Here is a 21860-nt window from a genome sequence, read left to right as displayed (position 1 = left end):
CAGACCGGACGCATGATATCCCACTGTTAGAACAGAAAGAGTTAACACTGAAGGGATTAAAGAATGAAAATTCGACTATCACCACCATTATGATAATTGAAGTTTCATGGTGTAATTAACATTTTATCCAAAATGCTGTTGTTTAGTGATCAATCATTACAATGCTGTATTAAAGTGACTGAACTTTTTAATGAACAGGAATCTAATTCCAAAGGATAAAGGTCTCAGTACTATAGAGCTGTTGAAACCTACACCATACATTTTCCATCAAAAGCAATGATATAACAAAATCATTAAAAATCAGCCAAGGGAATTATCAAGATGATCAGGAATTCAAAAATGAAAAAGCAATTTCTATTGGAGGAGAAATTATAAAGTGTATTATAATTAAAAGTTCTACAGGTTCAATGTCGTGATTCTAGCACTCTGATCTTATTAATATTGGTCATATTTCTCTACACTATGAATGTTTGTGCACCAAATTATCTCTAACAAAAAAAAAACAACAAGAAGGAGAGGGAAACTAAGGCTCTTTCTGGTTATGACAAAATATACTCCAAGATGAGAATCAAATCCCATGTGCCAATATCATAACAGGAAGGCATATCAAATTTCCATAAATTTTCAAAAGGGCTAAGTATGAGAAATCTGGAGGCTTTCCCTAAGCTTAGTCACTTTAGGATATGTATGACAACAAAAGCTCAAGAAAATGAAATTAAAGTAATAAACAAACAGAGCTGTATTGTAGAAAACATTATCACTATGAAAATGAAAATGTGTAAGGAAAATCCAATATTGCACTGAGTTTAATAATGCCAGCAATCACCTCAACCTAACAACAAAGGAATCACTTGGAATGATGAATTAACAAGATATAATACTTTTTAGCTACTCATGATAGCCAATAAAACTTTCAGCCAGGTAAGGTATTTGTAGTCCTTGAAGCCATTAATAAAAGTGTGTGGCATAGATTCCCCTCTACATACAGGAAGGGCTTTGCACATACATACGTTCATAGTCGTTACCCAGTGCTTGCTGAGCACACGACAAGTGGGACTCGAGGGAAGCAGGGTTTCCTATCCACTACAATGTTGACAGCAGACAAAATCACACCATCATCGTACATGCTATGGATTCCCTCGCATGAAATCCAGATAATATTATCACATTATATTAATATACTGATCCTCAAAGTAACCCAGGACCACCAGTCCTACATATTCTGTAAGTAAAAGGCTCACGATAAATTTACCATAAGTACAGAGTCCTGAGGAATCCTGAGATAAGCAGACATCTGTGCTTAATAAAAACTACAAGCTCACCTGAAAATGCTCTGGCATTTTTTTAAGAGTTTATTAAAATTAATTTAATTATTTCTTCAAAAGCAGAGCAAGAAAGAGAGAGAGAGACATAGAGAAAGGGAAGATCTTCATCAATTAGTTCATTCCCAAAATTCCCAGCCAGGGCTGCGCCAGGCCAAAGCCAGGAACTGGAGACTGTACCTGTCTCCAATGTGGTGGCAGGGACCCACGTACCTGGGCCATTATCTGTTGCCTCCTTACATGCATTAGCCGGAAGCTGGGTAGGAAGCAGAGGAGCCAGGGCTCAAACCAGCACTCCAATATGGGAGGCCAGCTTCCCCAGCGACAGCCTAACCTGCTGTGCAACAGTGCCCACCCCATCTTGGCCTTTGATTCTATCCCTTCTTTGTCGGCAGTCTAATCCATTCTCAGCATCTGAACTGCAATCTGTAGATGATACACACATGTTTGCTTGGAATCATGTACCTGAACTGCCCTGCATTCTCAAGACCCAGTGACATCTGGATGTGTGCACCTCCATACCCCACAGGCACTTCAAACTTCACCTGTTAAATACAGAATTTATGTGTCTCCTAAGCCTTTCCTCCCTTCTCATTCCCCAGCCTCACTCCCTAATCTGCCATACAGCTGCCCCTCAATTTACAATGGAGTTACCTCCCAGTGGGTCTATCAAAAATTGGAAATACTGCCAACAGAAATTCACTTAATACGCTCAGAATACTGAACACCCGAGCTTAGCAACACAGTGCACTGCAGAGGCTCCACTGCTTACCTTTGTGGCAGGACTGATGGGGAGCTGCACCTGCTGCTGCCACCCAGTGTCACGGGAGAGGGTCCTGTTGTGTGTTGCCAGCCTAGCAAAAGCTCCAAAGTCTAAACGCAAAGTGGTTTCCGTTGACGGTACATTATTCACACATTGTTGTAAAGCTGGAAATTCAAACTCAGTTGAACTTTCGTGAGTTGCAGACCGTCTATACTACAGCAGACAGCTATACTCCAACCCAGTAGACCTCAGTATTTATATTTCTGGATGAGATAAGGCTTTGAGAAGTGCCAAGAGCAGGACGGAAATGGTCAAGGATTTCTACCGCACACACTGGCAGTGTTCTTGTCATCAAAATGCCAAATGAGTAAGGTCAAAGTTTCTATCGAAACACAGCATTTCTGTGTGACTATTTTGAAGAGTTTGCATTGAAGTTTTCTAGTAATATGTGTATTGTAATTATAGTTTATTATGAATTGTAAGCTTCTGAATTTCAGGTATTTCCAAAAACCCAAGCTTCTTCTCTAACCTTTGCATCTAATTCCTTCCCTTAACTGAAACACAACTCCCCTTTGCTCATTTCGCTTAAATATTTTCAAACTGTAACTGAATTTTTCTTGAGCTATTTGAGGGTGAACTGTTCAAAACCTCTTGGACATGTTCCAGATAGCAGTTTGTTTTTATGTTTAGGTGACATCAGTTAGGGTCGTTAAGCATACTCTACAGCTTCTAATTGTTAGGAATCTGTTGATGTGCTTTTGGCCCTAAGTGCAGTGGATTTAGTTAAATTATCCCTTGAGTACCTGAAAATAATAATTCAGAGGTTTTTGTATATATGCAATAGTATCCCAATGTTATACTAAATATGATACTTTCTAAATAATAACCAAATTGTTTTAATGTCTATAGAATTATTTGCACTCAACACTTTCAACTGATTTTTCATGTTTCATAGAATAATGTGTGTACAAAATCATGTGTTAGAAAATGTCTCATGATAAAAAAAACCTGATGTTTCCTTATTCTTGCCCAGATCTCACTATCCCAACACCTTTCATCAGGGACAAATGCTTTTAATTCTTTCTGTCTCAAATTGTGTAACAGTATATAACATTAATGCATGCATCTATACATTCATTTCTTAAGAATACAATTCATCATGCTGACTCATACTCTCTTTTATAAAGTTGTACACTTATAATTATATAAACTTTTCTATTAATTGCCTGAGTATCTGGAATAATATTCTAAATCATTTCCATGGGATCAATTATCAATAATATCAGACAGCTTTTTTTTTTTTTTTTTTTTTTTTTTGCCAAGGAGAGTTAAACAGTGAGAGAGAGAGAGAACAGACATAAAGATCTTCCTTCCGTTAGTTCACTCCCCAAATGGCTGCTACAGCCAGGGCTGTGCCGATCAGAAGCCAGGAGCCGGGTACTTCCTCCCAGTCTCCCATGTGGGTGCAGGAGCCCAAGCACTTGGGCCATCCTCCGATGCCCTCATGGGCCACAGCAGAGAGCTGGACTGGAAGAGGAGCAACCGGGACTAGAACCCAGGGTGCTGGTGCCACAGGCGGAGGATTAGCCAAGTGAGCCGTGGCGCTGGCCCGTCAGACAACTTTCTTTGGGTGATATAATATCACTAATAGTACCCTAACGACACCTTCTACCTTCCATATACATCCTCCCCCCATACCTACCTCTGTACAGATTTCTATATTTTCTCTTTCTAACAAGAAATCAACATGTTTCCAATACAAAATATCTACTTATTTATCTGAAAAATAACAGAATATATAAAAGTATATATAATGTATATGATACGGACATATATAGAATATATGTATATTACTGCAGCACAGTTGAAATTGGCACATGTAGGCATAATGGAAAAACAAATTAAAAGTGCATAGAATTTATTTCATTTTTCTCTGTACTCCTAGAGGTATTAAAATTTAAGATTTAACAATTTTTAACATTTGGCTATATTCACTTCATATGCAAATATACACATACATATTAATTTTTCTTGAAAATAGGTATATCTATATCACATAATGTGGAATTCATGACAATGATCATAAAGTGAGGAAAGAAGGGTATATTGTACTAAAGATGGTATAAATTAGTGAAAACCATGTATACAACAAATAATATAACATCCACACAATTTTTATACTCTCACTATATATTTTAACTTCCACATAGGAGAAAAATATGTGGTATTTGTGTCTGAATGTCTGGTTTATTTCACTCAACATAATGATCTCCAGTTCCATCTATTTTGTTGCAAATGTCAAGAATATATTTTTTACAGTTGAGTAGTATTCATTATCTATTTATACACCACATTTTCTTTATCTGGTCAACAATTAGTGCACATCTAGTTTTTTTTTTTAAAGATTTATTTATTTATTGAAAGTGCAACACACAGAGAGGATAGGCAGAGAAAGAAAGAAGTCTTCCATCTACTGGTACATTCCCCAATTGGCCACAACCAACGCCAGGAGCCAGGAGCTTCTTCCAGGTCTCCCACGCAGGTACAGGGGCCCAAGGACTTGGTCCATCTTCCACTGCTTTCTCAGTGTGGTGGAATGAGAAGGCCATGCCAAGATGGCCACTGGAAAGTGAGCATCAGTTACTCAGGAGTGGCTTTGGAAACCCCCAGGGGAACTCCCTGGGAAACTACCTGGCAATGGAGCCTGCCTGGCAACAGGCTGTGATTGGATGGCTTCGGATATAGCCTGGCAACAGGATGTGATTGGTTAGGGCTGCCTTGGCTATTTAAGCTACTGTACCAACTGAAATAAACGAGTCTATGGGCTGCTTGCCTCTGGCCCACTTTAACCTAACTCCCGGGGCTGTGTGCTGACTCTGTGCCTCTTGCCCCCACCACGCTCCTCCTCTCAGAACAAATACACCGCAACATCCCAGGCCATAGCAGAGAGCTAGATTGGAAGTAGAGCACCTGGGACTTGAACCAGTGGCCATATGGGGTGCTGGCACTGCAGGCAGTGGCTTTAACTGCTACGCCACAGTGCTGGCCCCGCACATCTAGGTTTATTCCCTGTCTTTGCTATCATGAATTGGGCTGCTACCACATGTGAATTCAGACATCACTTCCTTTGAATATATTCCCAGAACTTGGGCAACTGCATCATATGGTAGATCCATTTTTTAGTTTTTTGAGGAATATCCATACTTTTATCCACAATGATAGTATAATTTTCATTCTCGCCAACAATGTATTAGGGTACCCTTTTTTTTTACAACCTCATCAGCGTCTGTTTTGTTTTTTAATTTTTGGATAATACTATTCTAATTAGAATGAGAGGTTACCTCATTGTGGCTTTAATTTGGAAAGAAGGAAATAAAATTATCCTTGTTTGCAGATGACATGATTCTTTATATGGAAGATTCAAAAGACTCTACCATTGGTGCCGGCACTATGGCGCAGTGGATTAATGCCCTAGCCTGAAGTGCCGGCATCCCATATGTGTGCCAGTTCGAGACCCGGCTGTTCCACTTCCCATCCTACTCTGCTATGACCTGGGAAAGCATTGAAGGATGGTCCCTGCACCCACATGGGAGACCCGGAAGAAGCTCCTGGCTCCTGGCTTCAGATTGGCACAGCTCTGGCCATTGCAGCCAACTGGGGAGTGAACCATCAGATGTAAGACCTCTCTCTCTTCTCTCTCTGCCTCTCCTCTCTCTGTGTAACTCTGACTTTCAAATAAATAAATAAATCTTTAAAAAAAGACTCTACCAAGAGATTATTGGAACTGGTAACAGAATTCAGCAAAGGCCAGGATACAAAATTGTTAACAGATAGAAATCAATATCATTGTTATACACCAACAATTATCTGACTGAGAAAGAATTTATAAGAACAGTCTCATGTGAAAGATCTCTACAATGAAAATTATAAAACATTTTGTAGGAACAGGAACAGAAAGGAACAGAAGAAGAGACAAAAAAAAATAAAGAATCATTCCTGTTTAGCGATTGGAAGAATTAATATTATCAAAATGTCCATAAAACTCAAAGTAATTTATAGATTCAATGTGCACCCCATTAAAATTCCAATGACATTCTTTACAGAACTAGAAAAAACAGATTCCTAAAATTCATATGGAAATACAAAAGACTATGAAGAGTCAAAGCAATCTTAAACAATAAAAGCCAGAGGCATCACAATACTAGATTTCAAGACATACTACAAGGCAATTATAACTAAAACAGCATGGTACTGGCATAAAAGTGTGTGTGTGTGTGTGTGTATTCCACTATTCCACATCAATGGATCAGAATAGAAACCCCCAGAAATCAATCTATACGTCTATAACCAATTAATTTTTGACACATGTGCTAAAAACCTTCCTTGGAGAAAAGAAGTTGCTTCACCAAATGGTGTTGGGAAAATTGGCTTTCTACATGCAAAAGTTTGAAACAAGACTCCTACCTTACACCATACACAAAAATCAACTCAAAATGGATCAAGGATTTAAATTTAAGACCTTAAATTATCAAAGTACTAGAAGAAAACATAGGAGAAACATTGCAAGACATTGGCCTAGGAAAAGACTTTTTGGATAAGACCCCACAAGAATTCTATATTTTCAAAGTGGAAAACACAGATATATTTGGTGCAAACTCAAACAAATTGTGCTTTGTTCATAGGTTGATTTTAAAAATTGAAAGACAAATAAACAGAACTATATAAATACCCATTCCTTAGGTCATTTCTGTTTTCCAGTGTATAGATGACAGTTCCTAGAACAAATATCAGATGAATTACTGTCTATCAATGACTTTAGTGTGGCACAGGTTAGCACATTGTATTTAGGCCATGGCTTTGGGTTTATCATTTGTTCTCTTCTGAAGTTTTATTTTTCCTTAACTTCTCTGACCTCTCAATCATATCATCTGTTGAGTGGAGTGCTCTCTGCTTCCTCTCTGGAGGCCTCTATCTTCATGCTTCCATCTGAACCCTGGTGCTGCAATGGCCAACCATTCTGAAAACTTCTTCACAAACTCATCTGGGTGGAATGCATTCTCCCATGGATCCTGGAAGTCAGTCAAAAATTCCACAGCAATGGCATGAGAGAGAATGAATGTTTTGAGACATCAAATGGACAAAATTATATTCTCTCTGGCTTCATATTTGATTGATAGTTCAGTTGTATTGAAAGTCCAGGTTACAGGTTCCTTCTCAGAGTTTTGAAGACATTCTTCTATTATCTCTCAAGTGATAAAATATAATATGTCTTATTCTCATTTCTTTATAGATAGCCTGATTGCTTTTGTTTGTTGTTTTCTTCCTAAGATTTTTAGGAACTTCTCTTCCTGTCATTCTATTGACTAGTTTAGGCTGGTGATTTGATTTGAATGTATCCCTTAAAGTTTATATGATGAGGGGTAGAACTTTGAACTAGTAGTTGAGATGCCAGTTAAAATACCTATGGTCCATATTCAATAACTGGCTCCAGCTCCCAATTTCAGCGTCCTCCCAAGACAGACCCTGGCAGCTGCTACAGGTAATGCCCCAATGAGCTTCGGCCTCTGTGGGCATTTGGAGAGGGAATCAGCAGATGGGAGAGCTCTCACTGGTTCTCACTCTCCCTCGAGCTCATTCTTGCTCTCTTTATGCTCTTCAAACAGCCTGTGCATTGAAAACTTAGTGCAATAGTGTTGAGAAGTAGCAGCTTCAATAGGTGGTTAGGCAATGAGGGCTTTGACCTCATTGATGTATTAATGCCATTTTATCAGGAGTGACTCTATTTGGGGACTGGGTTCCCAATAAAATGATAAGTTTAGCTCCCCTACCCTGCTTTGTGTGCTCTTCTACCTTTCCACCTTATACCTTGGAATGATCCTGCTTGAAGGTCTTTAATGTTAGACTTCCAAACTCCAGAACCATGAGGTAAGGACTTAGCCCTGTTCTAAAACAACCTAGTTAGTTGTAACAGCACACAACAGACTGAAACAATAGGGTTTATTTTCACTTTGTTCATCCTCTGGATTCTTTCAGAGGGAAGATTTGCATCCTTCCCCAGCAGTGAAAAATTATTTCACTTATCTGAAAACGTCCCCATACCCTGTCTAGCTGTGGACACTGAGTATGGAGACTGTGTCCTCTCTACTGCTCTTCTCGTGGTAGACTCCACCTCCCTCCCCATGCACAACAGCATCTCTCTCAATTCCGCACCACAGGAAGGGCTGATGTTTTCATTTTTGTCTTGCTCTACATTCTAGGAAATAGTTTGTGTTTTGTGTGTGTGTGTGTGATTTCTATAAACTCTTTTATTTCTAAATGACACACTTTTTCTATACCATGCTGCTCTTTTTTACACAGATTGCAATATCTTCATCAATCTCATGACAGGACTAATTTTATACTGACTTGTTTTGTGTTATCTTCCTTCAGTTCTCTGTATTATCACCACCTCCCAGGATGAGCTTTGTCATTCATTTGCTTGGTTCCCCTCATACATCCAGTGATCCTTGAGAGCTGACATAGATTTCCTTTGCTGTTCTGTAAATAGGTCTGTTGCACTTTTTCTCTTGAGAGAAGATCCTGATGGTCGCTCTATGGGGGAAACTGGATGGCTTGCTATCAGGTAGCAGGTCTGACACACTTTTTTTTTTTTTTTGACAGGCAGAGTTAGACAGTGAGAGAGACACAGAGAAAAAGGTCTTCCTTTTTCGGTTGGTTCACCCTACAAGTGGCCGCTACGGCCGATGCATTGCAGCCAGCGCGCTGCACAGATCCAAAGCCAGGAGCCAGGTGCTTCCTCCTGGTCTCCCATGAGGGTGCAGGGCTGAATGACCTGGGCCATCCTCCACTTCACTCCCAGGCCACAGCAGAGAGCTGGACTGGAAAAGGAGCAACTGGGATAGGACCAGCACCCCAATCGGGACTAGAACCCGGGGTGCTGGCGCCGCAGGCAGAGGATTAGCCTAGTGAGCCACGGTGCCGGCCACACCATTTCTTGAGTGTGGAGGTTTGGCAGCAGGGTTTTGATAGGTGGCCAGGCACAGCCGGAGGCACTGAGGAGTAAGCAGTGTTGTTACACACAGCCATCTCCAGCAGAGCCATCTATGTTGTGGGACCCTGCCCTGGGAATGCTCCCTCTCACAAATGCCCTGTACCTGCACCATTGCACTCACTAAGAGGAAGAGCCTCCTCCAACTTGTGGAAAGATGTATTTTGTTTGTATTTTAATTTTTATTTGAAATGATGACAGAGAGTGGAGGGAGGTCTCCCATATGTCGGTTCACTCCTCAAATGCCGACAACAGTGGGAACTGGACCAGGCTGAAACCAGAAAGCTGGAATTCCATCTGAGTCTCCCACATGGGTGGCAGGGGCCCAGGTACTTGGGCCAGGCATCAACGGCTACCTCGCAGGGTCTAGATTAGCAGACAATTGCAATCATAAGCAGTGCCAGAACCAAGGCAGTCACTCCAATGTGGGATGTGGGCGTCTTAACCACTGCTCCACATTCCTAGCCACCAAAGACATTTTATACACTAGCGCCGGATCTGCAGGCTTATTGGAGACCTAGTGGAATAAATGAGAGATGGGAATTAAAGCTTCAAATCCCAAGTGTGGCTAAAAGAAAAAGTAGGTTTCTTTTAAAAAATATTAATTAATTACTTTATTTGAAAGGCAGGGTGACACAGAGAAAAAGAGAAAGGGAGACATCTTCCATCCACTGGTTCACTCCCCGAATGGCCACAATAGCCTGGTCTGGTCCAAGCCAAAATCAGGAGTGAGGAACTCCATCCTGACCCCCCAGATAGCTGGTGTGGGGCCAAGTACTTGGGCCATCTTCTGCTGCCTCCCAGCAGTAGCTGAGGCTCAAACCAGTACCCCAATATGGGATGTCAACACTGCAGGCCGCAGCTTAACCCACTGTGCCACAACACCTGCTCTAAAGCTGGTTTCTAATGAGATTAAGCAAATTTATATCAAGCAATTCTTCTCTTTATTTTGCATCTGAACAGTTTTTCTTCTCATGCGAGATAAGACCTTACGGATTTTTTTTTTTGGACAGGCAGAGTGGACAGTGAGAGATAGAGACAGAGAGAAAGGTCCTCCTTTTGCCTTTGGTTCACCCTCCAATGGCTGGCGCATGGCGCTGATCAGAAGCCAGGAGCCAGGTGCCTCTCCTGGTCTCCCATGCGGGTGCAGGGCCCAAGCACTTGGGCCATCCTCCACAGCACTCCTGGGCCATAGCAGAGAGCTGGCCTGGAAGAGGGGCAACCGAGACAGAATCCAGCGCCTCGACTGGGACTAGAACCCAGTGTGCCGGCACCGCAAGCGGAGGATTAGCCTATTGAGCCACAGAGCCAGCTAGCCTAAGACCTTACAATTGTAAATGAGACTTTTATAAAACTTGAAGAACTGCAGCCACTCTTCAGTGTACGATAGCTCTGTGAAGCCAGAAATCTGTTCTTCAGTCTCTTTAGTATTAAAACAACTAGGCTTTTAGGACAATTTTTTGTTGCCATAAAATTGTCAATTTAAAATCTCCATTAAAAGAAAAAAGCCTGTTCCACCGAAGCACAAGTTTTCAAAGTTCCGAACTGAAACCTAAAAAGTAAGTGGGAAGTTTAATTAGCCAACATGTTTGCTGCCTCTTACCAATCTTAAAACCCTATTTGCTGAGCATGCACTAATGATCTACAAGTAATGAATTAATTCTCCTACCAGTGGGATATCAACAACATCCCCTTTGATATAACTACAAAAATATCAATTTACACCCACGTGGCAGGACAGAAAAGAGCTCTCTGCTTTGTTGTACAGCAGCCTCCTCACCTGACCTTTGAGGCCCTGGATAAATTATGGCAGTGAGCTGTGAGGGAGAGATTGCACTCAGCGTGAATCGCTTCATGTCACAGGGGCCCCCTAACCCGGATGCTAGCACCGGAGGGTACCTCTCCCTAGCTGTCAAAGACCATCTCTTGCTCCACACAAAAGAGGAGCTGAGCTTACAAACCAGGAACGTGCCATGCTGACTTGCCGACTCATCAGCGCGCTTTCGGATGAGTTAGTCAAAAGCTCTTGTCAGAAAAATGATGCAGTTTCTCTGTGACTACTGAGACACAACTTGAGACTTGTAAAAATGGAGTCAGTAATTGATAAGCTTAAGAAGATTGCGTTTAGTCATGTTATCATAAAAGGCAAAGTGCAGAGAACGGAAGTTAGTACAGACATCCTCTTTTCAAGGGCATGCAGACACCCACGTGCACACACACCTAGAGTCCCTATTAGCATTAGCACTTTATAATGCCGAAAACATGGGCATGAAGTCGACTTCCTGACACAGAAGATGTTCTATGGGCTGCAAAAGGAGTGTCTCAGGTGTACAGTGAAGACGAAATACATTAAGGCATTGAGGACACATAAAAGGGTCGTCTGTAAGTGTGTGAGTTACTCACTTCAGTGCCTTGAAAATAAAAGCCGGTTGGACAAAGAGAGAAGAGGAGCAGGCAATTACAGGTTTGCATGCAAGGCAAAAAATGTAAGATGTTAGAAGCAATTAAAAATCAATGTGGAAAAATAAAGAGAGGTTATACAATGGCAATCACCTTGAAAAGCCTCTAAAATAAATTAAAAGCTAACAAAATACCATTTCTTTTAATGAGCATGCAGGTCTCTCACTCTGTGTGATTCTATTTCCTGTAGAGAAGCACATGTGAGGTGAAGGAGTGGGACTTCCCTGTCCACAGAGGATCATTTTGAACACAGGAAGGAAACACTAATGTACACGGGGCCTCACCTTTTTTGACCCATAGTTGGTAAATGTAAAAATCTTACACCATCCTCAATATGCTTTGAAATCCAAACAAAATTAATATTGATTTTAACATACTTAAATAATGACAACAGATGATAAATTCTCATTCAGACTTTAAAAGACACAAGTTTGCTACTTCAGTCCGCCGAGCCTGCTGGAAGACCTAGCCGAGGTAGGTCTGAGGCTTATTTTGTGGTTTTGTCCTCATTATGTGTACACAGATATCCAAAATAACGTAAATTATCTCGCCTACTTCAGGTACATAGCCTTAATCTCATCTACAAGATCCATGTGCACATTCTCAGGTCTCGGGACCACAGTGCGGGGATTTTTAAACAGCCATCTGCCTACCACAAAAATAGGTACTGAGCAAGCTGATGAGTAGTCTAAACATGTGCAAGAGCTTTGTAGAGCTGTCATAACAGCATACCCCAAGCTGTGTGGCTTAGCCAATGGAAATGCGTTCTTTTGCATTTTTGGAGGTTATGGGGCTGAAATCACAGGGTATGGTCAGTGGCTCCTCAGGGCTATGAGTAAAGCACGTTTCAGGTTTTTCTCCTTGGTTGGAAATGCCCATTTTTACGTTGCCACTGTGTTTCGCTGCATGCCCACCTGTGTCCAAACTCCCCTCTTGCAAGCAGTTGTATGGGATTGAGGACAAGGAAGGCATTTGGAGTCTTCCAAGTCATAACACAGCGCTGTAATTTTTTTCCAGTTTTTAAAAAGTAGGCATAAATATTTTCATAATGTGACTCTTTTCAGATATATATTCTCAAGGATTCTGAGTAATGAAAAAGAACCACAAATAACGAGTACAGAAATATACAGATAAGGCCGGCGCCGCGGCTCACTAGGCTAATCTTCCACCTGCGGTACTGGCACCCCAGATTCTAGTCCCAGTTGGGGCGCCGGTTCTGTCCCGTTTGCTCCTCTTCCAGTCCAGCTCTCTGCTGTGGCCCTGGAAGGCAGTGGAGGATGGCCCAAGTGCTTGGGCCCTGCACCCACATGGGAGACCAGGAGGACACACCTGGCTCCAGGCTTTGGATCAGAGCAGTGCACCAGCCGTGGCGGCCATTTGGGGGGTGAACCAATGGAAAAGGAAGACTTTTCTCTCTGTGTCTCTCTCTCACTGTTTAACTCTGCCTGTCAAAAAAAATATATATACAGATAAAATACATATAACTGAAGAATATGTACGTCTATGTGTGTGTACACCTAAATATGTCACTAATAAACTTTATTAAGGGACTAATAAAGGAGCTTCCCCATTTACTCCCTAAAAAAAAAAAAAAAACTAGGAAAATTTAAAAGTAAAATTTTATAGTTAATTATCCCTCAAATATTAGAACTCTGGCCTCAATTTTTTAATTTACTATTTTTTACTTTCTTATTTATATAAAGGGAACAAATTTCATGTATTTCATATATGCAATACTAAGAACATAATGGTACTTACCACCCTCCTTCCTTTCTTATTTTTCGTTTAATTTTTTACAATGACAAACTTTTCTATTTACTTTATAATCACAAGCTTAAACCTCCACGAAATAAAGAATTCAACAGGTAGTAAGCAGAAAAATCAAAATTATCATTTCCTTAACATCAGAAAACTTCTAAGTGATGTGTATGTTTGAAAATTAAATCATTCCTGAACAAGAAAATGGACTGTTTGTTTTTGGCTTGGCCTTAGCATCAGTGCCAGACATCACTCAGTTCACCTCAGGGCACACCTTAGCCGTTAGGTGTCTTGTGAGCACAGCAGTAAGTGAATGGACCACTCCACAGCCTACAAAAGTGATGCTCCTTCAGCTTCAAGACACATCCTATGCTTCCCAGGTCCTTGTGCTGTTTGTAGAGCAAGAGCAACTTTCCATAGGCAGGAAATGCAGGACACCCTCTGTCCTGTGATACACAGGTATGGTGCCCCAAACTGCTTGAGATACTCTATACAGTGAGCTGATGCAGTGCCAGGGATACTGCAAACTTAAGATTAAACTTTGCATAAAAGTTGGACCTCAGCCCTCGATGACAGGTAGAATAAAATGACTACTCTTGTCACATTCCTTCTACAAGCCTTTATTGAGCATTGAAGGCTACAGAGCACAATGGAGGAGCCAGCATTCAAGGGTGAGGTGCACCAGATCTTAGCAGCAGTATTGTTCAGCCCCATGAGATTGAAAGGAAACCTGGCAAAGGAATCCCTCTTTTCTCTACAGCTCCACTTTAAATTAAAAGGGCCGATTCAGAAAAACAATAATCCCTTTTTGTCAACAGCCTGCTTCTTTTTGTACTTCTGCTGAACAAAACGTTCAAGGACAAAATCTGTTGCTGAGATAATAAGAATGAGGGGCTCTGCAGCAGGTGTTAAATGAACGGAAGCACGACAGCGTTACCTATGGCTTCCAATTTTCCAGGGAGGGCTTTTCTGCCTGGTTAGGCGAGAAAGTAAAGGCAGAGGATGGAAGGACACGTCTTGCCAAGTGTAAGCTGTCTCAGAATATATTTCTTCAAGATTTTCAGCAGAGTTCAAAGCTTTTTGTGTCTATGTTTTTTTCCTATTGAGCAATTGGAACATTTTGGAGAAAACGGACCTCAGAGAACAAAAAGATATGTGGATAGATGTTTTCTGCATATTATACATCAGTAAATTTAATCAGACACATAATCCATTACATGTCTTTAATTGGCATATAAAAAGTGTACATGTGTATGGGGTACCATATGATGTTTTGTTACATCATGGGATGTTCAAATCAGGGTAAACACATCTAGCTCCTCAATCATTTCTCATGTCTTTATGTTGAAAACATTCCGAATCCTTTCTTCTGCCTTCTTGAAATACACATTGCATCATCATTATCAACAGTCACCCTACTGTGCAATAGAACACCAGAATTTCATTTTCCTATCTATCTGTAATTTAAGGGGGAGCCATTTTTGCTTCCCTAACAAATTATCCCAAACTTAGTGGCTCAAAACAACACTTGGCTTTATCTGAGCTCCTTTTAACCAGAAGTACAGCACGGCTTTCCTTGTACCTCTGCCTGGAGTTTCACAGGGCGAAGGCAGGACCACTTCTGTCTGCAGGCCCCGGGGAAGATTCTGCTTCCCAGCTCATTCAGGTTGTTGGTAGAACCAAACTTCTAGGAGCTGTGGGGCTGAGTTCCTCATGCCCCTGCTGGCAAATGACCAGGAGCCTCTTTTGATTTCTTTGGCTCCCTGCATTCTTCTTGTGGTTATCCATCCATCCTCAAACCAGAAATAGTGGCCAAATGCTTCCGATTCTTAAGTATCTCTTCCATCCCTCTTCCACATTCCTTTCTACACATTTGCTTCTGCCTCCGGGAAAAAGGAAATTTGCTTTTTTTTTTAACTTTTATTTAATGAATATAAATTTCCAAAGTACAGCTTATGGATTACAATGGCTTCCTCCTCCCCATAACTTCCCTCTCACCCACAACCCTCCCCTTTCCCGCTCCCTCTCCCCTTCCATTCACATCAAGATTCATTTTCAATTCTCTTTATATACAGAAGATCAGTTTAGTATATATTAAGTAAAGATTTCAACAGTTTGCCCCCACATAGCAACACAAAGTGAAAAAACTACCGTTGGAGTACTAGTTATAGCATTAAATAACAGTGTACAGCAAATTAAGGACAGAGATTCCACATGATATTTTTTTTAAAAAATTGATTAATTTTCTATGCAATTTCCAATTTCACACCAGGTTGTTTTTTTTTTTTTTTCATTTTCAATTATCTTTATATACAGAAGATCAATTCAGTATATACTAAGTAAAGATTTCATCAGTTTGCACCCACACAGAAACACAAAGTGTAAAAATATCGTTTTAGCACTAGTTATAGCATCACTTCACATTGGACAACACATTAAGGACAGATCCCATATGAGATGTAAGTACACAGTGACTCCTATTGTTGATGTAACAATTTGACACTCTTGTTTATAGCATCAGTAATCTCCCTAGGCTCTTGTCATGAGATGCCAAGGCTATGGGAGCCTTTAGGGTTTGATCTTATTCTGATAGGGTCATAGTCAAAGTGGAAGTTCTCTCCTCCCTTCAGAGAAAGGTACCTCCTTCTTTGATGGCCCTGTTCTTTCCACTGGGATCTTACTTGCAGAGATCTTTCATTTAGGCCTTCTTTTTTTTTTTCCCAGAGTGTCTTGGCTTTCCATGCCTACAATACTCTCATGGGCTCTTCAGCCAGATCCGAATGCCTTAAGGGCTGATTCTGAGGTCAGAGTGCTATTTAGGACATCTGCCATTCTATGAGTCTGCTGTGTCTCCCCTTTCCACGTTGGATCGTTTTTTCACTTTTTGATTCTATCAGTTAGTATTAGCAGACACTTGTCTTGTTTGTGTGATCCCTCTGACTCTTAGACCTATCAGAGTCATCAGTTGTGAACTGAAATTGATCACTTGGACTAGTGAGATGGCATTGGTACATGCCACCTTGATGGGATTGTATTGGAATTCCCTGGCACGTTTCTAACTCCACCATTTGGGACAAGTCCAATTGAGCATGTCCCCAATTGTACATCTCCTCTCTCTCTTTTTCCCACTCTCATATTTAACAGGGGTCACTTTTCAGTTAAAATTAAAACACCAAGAATAATTGTGTGTTAATTACAGAGTTCAACCACTAGTACTAGAAAAACAACAACAAAAAAATACTAAAAAGGATAAAGTATTACATTGTACATCAACAGTCAGGACAAGAGCTAATCAGGTCATTGTTTCTTATAGTGTCCATTTCACTTCAACAGGTTTCCCCTTTGGTGCTCAGTTAGTTGTCACTGATCAGGGAAAACAAATGATATTTGTCTCTTTGGAACTGGCTTAATTCACTCAGCATGATGTTTTCAGATTCCTCCATCTTGTTGCAAATGACCAGGTTTCATTGTTTCTTACTGCTGTATAGTATTCTATAGAGTACATGTCCCATAATTTCTTTATCCAGTCTACTGTTGATGGGCATTTGGGTTGGTTCCAGGTCTTAGCTATTGTGAATTGAGCTGCAATAAACATTAATGTGCAGATGGCTTTTTTATTAGCCAAATTAATTTCCTTTGGGTAAATTCCAAGGAGTGGGATGGCTGGGTTGAATGGTAGGGTTATATTCAGCTTTCTGAGAAATCTCCCGACTGACTTCCATAGTGGCTTAACCAGTTTGCATCCCCACCAACAGTGGGTTAGTGTCCCTTTTCCTCACATCCTCTCCAGCATCTATTGTTGGTGGATTTCTGAATGTGAGCCATTCTAACCAGGGTGAGGTGAAACCTCATTGTGGTTTTGATTTGCATTTCTCTGATTGCTAGTGATCTTGAACATTTTTTCATGTGTCTGTTGGCCATTTGGATTTCCTCTGTTGGAAAATGTCTATTGAGGTCCTTGGCCCATCTCTAAAGTGGGTTGTTTGTTCTGTTGTTGTGGAGTTTCTTGATTTCTTTGTAGATTCTGGTTATCAACCCTTTATCTGTAGCATAGTTTGCAAATATTTTTTCCCATTCTGTCAGTTTCCTATTCACTTTCCTGACTGTTTCTTTTGAGGTACAGAAACTTTTCAATTTGCTGTAATCCCAAATGTTAATTTTGGTTTTGACTGCCTGTGCTTCTGGGGTCTTTTCCAAGAAGTCTTTGCTTGCACCTATATCTTCCAGGGTTTCTCCAATGTTCTCTAATAGTTTGATGGTGTCAGGTCATAGATTTAACTCTTTAATCCATGGTGAGTGAATTTTTGTGTAAGATGAAAGGTATGGGTCTTGCTTCATGCCTCTGCACGTGGAAATCTAGTTTTCCCAGCACCATTTATGGAATAGACTATCCTTATTCCAGGGATTGGTTTTGGATCTTTGATCAAATATAAGTTGGCTGTAGATGTTTGGATTGATTTCTGGTGTTTCTATTCTGTTCCATTGGTCTATCCATCTGTTTCTGTACCAGTACCATGCGTTTTGATAACAACTGTCCTGTAGTATGCCCTGAAATCCGGTATTGTGATGCCCCCAGCTTTGTTTTTGTTGTACAAGATTGCTTTGGCTATTCGAGGTCTCCTGTGCCTCCATATGAATCTCAGCATCATTTTTTCTAGATCTGAGAAGAAGGTCTTCGGTATCTTGATTGGTATTGCATTGAATGTATAAATTGCTTTTGGGAGAATAGACATTTTGATGATATTGATTCTTCCAATCCATGATCATGGAAGATTTCTCCATTTTTTGGTATCCTCTTCTATTTCTTTCTGTAAGGTTTTGTAGTTTTTATCGTAGAGATCTTTAACGTCCTTGGTTAAGTTTTTCCCAAGATATTTGTTTGTTTTTTGTAGCTATTGTGAATTAGACTGATCTTAGAAGTTCTTCCTCAGCCGTGGCATTGCCTGTGTATACAAAGGCTGTTGATTTTTGTGGATTGATTTTATATCCTGCTACTTTGCCAAACTCTTCGATGAGTTCCAGCAGTCTCTTAGTAGAGTTCTTTGGGTCCCCTAAATAAAGAATCATATCATCTGCAAAGAGGGATTGTTTGAGTTCTTCCTTCCCGATTTGTATCCCTTTAATTTCTTTTTCTTGCCTAATAGCTCTGGCTAAATCTTCCAGAACTATATTGAATAGCAGTGGTGAGAGTGGGCATCCCTGTCTGGTACCAGATCTCAGTGGAAATGCTTCCAACTTTTCCCCATTCAATAGGATGTTGGTCGTGCGTTTTTTATAAATTGCTTTGATTGTATTGAGGAATGTTCCTTCCATACTCAGTTTGCTTATTGTTTTCATCATGAAAGGGTGTTGTATTTTATCAAATGCTTTCTCTGCATCTATTGAGAGAATCATATGGTTTTTCTACTGCAGTCTGTTAATGTGGTGTATCACGTTGATTGTTTTGTGAATGTTGAACCATCCCTGCATATCATGGATAAATCCCACTTGGTCTGGGTGGATGATCTTTCTGATGTATTGTTGCATTGTATTGGGGAGAATTTTATTGAGGATTTTTGCATCTATGTTCATCAGGGATATTGGTCTGTAATTCTCTTTCAATGTTGCGTCTTTTTCCGGCTTAGGAATTAAGGTGATGCTGGCTTCATAGAAAGAATTTGGGAGGATTCCCTCTTTTTTCGATTGTTCTGAATAGTTTGAGAAGAATTGGAGTGAGTTCTTCTTTAAATGTCTGGTAGAACTCAGCAGTGAATCCTTCTAGTCCTGGGCTTTTCTTTGTTGGGAGGGCCTTTATTACTGTTTCAATTTCTGTGTCAGTTATTGGTCTGTTTAGGTTTTCTATGTCTTCCTGGTTCAAATTAGGTAGGTTGCATGTGTCCAGGAATCTATCCATTTCTGATAGATTTCCCTGTTTGCTGGCATACAAGCCCTTGTATTCATTTCTGATGATTCTTGTTATTTCTGTGGTGTCTGTTGTTATGTTTCCTTTTTCATTTCTTATTTATTGATTTGGGTCTTTTCTTTTTTTTAGTTAGTTGGGCCAATGGGGTGTCAATTTTGTTTATTTTTTCAAAAAACCAGCTCCTCATTTGGCTGATTTTTTGTAATTTTTTTTTGGATTTAATCCTATTGATTTCTTCTCTGATTTTAATTATTTCTCTTTTCCTACTAGATTTAGGTGTGGTTTGCTGCAGATTTTCTAGATCCTTGAGATGACTTGAAAGCTCGTCTATTTGGTGGCTTTTCAATTTCTTGATGTAGGCACTTACTGCTATAAACGTTCCTCTTAACATTGCTTTTGCTGTATCCCATAAGTTTTGGTATGTTGTGCTGTTATCCTCATTTACTTCCAGAAAGTTTTTGATTTCTCTTTTGATTTCTTCTATGACCCAGTGTTCATTCAGGAGCATGTTGTTCAGTCTCCATGTGTTTGCATACTCTCTAGGAATTCCTGAGTTGCTAATTTCCAACTTCATTCCTTTATGGTCTGAGAAGCTGCATCATATGATTCTAATTCTTTTGAATTTGCTGAGACTTGCTTTATGGCCTAGTATGTGGTCAATCCTAGAGAAGGTCCCATGTACTGCTGAGAAGAATGTAAATGCTTTATGTGTGTGATGAAAAGTTCTGTAGATATCTGTTAGGTCTATTTGGTCTATAGTGTCTTTTAAATCTACTGTCTCCTTGTTGATCTTCTGTCCTGTTGATCTGTCTAGCTCTGAGAGTGGAGTATTGAAGTCCCCCAGTACTATTGCATTGGGGTCTAAGTCTCCTTTTAAGTCTCTTAACAAATCTTTTAAATAAACCGGTGCCCTGTAATTAGGTGCAAATACATTGATAATTGTTATATCTTCCTGTTGAATGGATCCCTTAATCATTATATAGTGCCCCTCTTTGTCTCTCCTAACAGTTTTCGTGGTAAAGTTTATGTTGTCCAATATTAAGATGGCTATGCCCGCTGTTTTCATTTCTGTTGGCATGGTATATCTTTTTCCAGCCTTTCACTTTCAATCTGTATGCATCATTGTTAGAAAGATGTGTTTCTTGTAAGCAGCAAAAAGACGGGTTTGGTTCCTTAACCCAATCAGCCAATCGGTGTCTTTTAACTGGACAGTTCAGGCCATTAACATTCAATGTGACTATTGAGAAGGAGTAACTTTGCCCTGCCCTTTGCCAAAAATATTTTCTAATATATGCTTTGAGATTCCTGTGATCTTTTGCTTTGAGGTTTTCTTCCTTTACCTTCATTCATATTGGTGACTGCATTTCTTTTCTGTGTGTAACACATCTTTAAGCATCTTTTGCAGGGCTGGACGAGTGGCAACAAATTCTTTCAATTTCTGTTTGCTGTGAAAAGTTTTAATTTCACCTTCATTCACAAATGAGAGCTTTGCAGGATATAATATTCTGGGCTGGCAGTTTTTCTCTCTTAGTACCTGGGCTATATCTCGTCATTCTCTCCTAGCTTGTAGCGTTTCTGATGAGAAGTCTGCTGTGAGTCTAATTGGAGATCCTCTGAGAGTAATCTGACATTTCTCTCTTGCACATTTTAGAATCTTTTCTTTATGTTTCACTGTGGTGAGTTTAATTACAATGTGTTGTGGTGAGGATCTCTTTTGTTCATGTTTATTAGGGGTTCTATAAGCTTCCTGTACTAAGATGTCTCTGTCCTTCTCCAAACCTGGGAAGTTCTCTGCTAGCATCTCACTAAAAAGGCCTTCTAATCCTTTCTCCCTCTCCATGCCTTCAGGAACTCCTAGAACCCGAATGTTGGGCTTTTTAATAGTATCCTGTAGATTCCTGACAATATTTTTTAGATTTCTGATTTCCTCTTCCTTTCTTTGTTTGACTGTTTCCTTTCCTCTTCTCTGTCTTCTAATTCCAATATTCTATCTTCTGCTACACCCATTCTGTTTTTAAGGCTCTCTAATGTGTTTGTCATTTGATCTATTGATTTCTTCATTTCATTGTGGTTTTTTGTCACTATCACAGTTTCATGTTCTACTAGTTGTTTCATTTCATTTTGATTCCTCCTTAATATTTCATTTTCACGAGAGAGATTTTCTATCTTGTCCATGAAGGATTTCTGTAGTTCAAGAATTTGTTTTTGAGAACTTCTTAATGTTCTTGTCAATTTTTTGAGATCTGCTTCTTGCATTTCCTCTATCTCTTCATCTTCATAATCTTGGATTGGGGTGTCTTGTTCATTTGGGGGCATCATAGTGTCTTCCTTGCTCTTGTTACCTCGGTTTCTGCGTTTGTTGTTTGGCATATTGGAGATAATCTTTGTTTTTTTTTTTTTTTTTTTTTGCTGTGGTTTTTTTTTTTTTCTTGTTATACTATGCCTCTAGATTAAGTGGGCTGTCTGCTTTGATGGATCCTTAGAGGCTGTGATGGGTGTGGCCAGAGAGCTGTTTGATTCTTCAGGTTTAAGGGTGTGCCAAAGGTGACTCATCCAGATTGTTCTCTCCCTCGCTTGCTCTCTCTCTCTCTTTTTTTTTTTTTTTGA

At 40.1% G+C, this 21860-nt stretch overlaps 1 long non-coding RNA gene across 1 annotated transcript in view; it reads right to left on the bottom strand.

The window, feature by feature from the left end:
* Window positions 1-10578: 10578 nt before the first annotated feature.
* The window catches only part of LOC133766649 (uncharacterized), a 347434-nt gene continuing 336152 nt past the window's right edge, over window positions 10579-21860 (bottom strand). Inside the window, exon 4 of the long non-coding RNA XR_009866734.1 lies at window positions 10579-10685. This is a non-coding gene — a long non-coding RNA (uncharacterized LOC133766649). The remainder of the gene's footprint in view (window positions 10686-21860) is intronic.

Source organism: Lepus europaeus, chromosome 9 (genome assembly GCF_033115175.1).
Source record: "Lepus europaeus isolate LE1 chromosome 9, mLepTim1.pri, whole genome shotgun sequence".
In the NCBI taxonomy this organism is placed as follows: Eukaryota; Metazoa; Chordata; class Mammalia; order Lagomorpha; family Leporidae; genus Lepus; species Lepus europaeus.
Note: the sequence above shows the minus strand (reverse complement) of the source record. Positions and strands in the feature narration are given on the sequence as shown.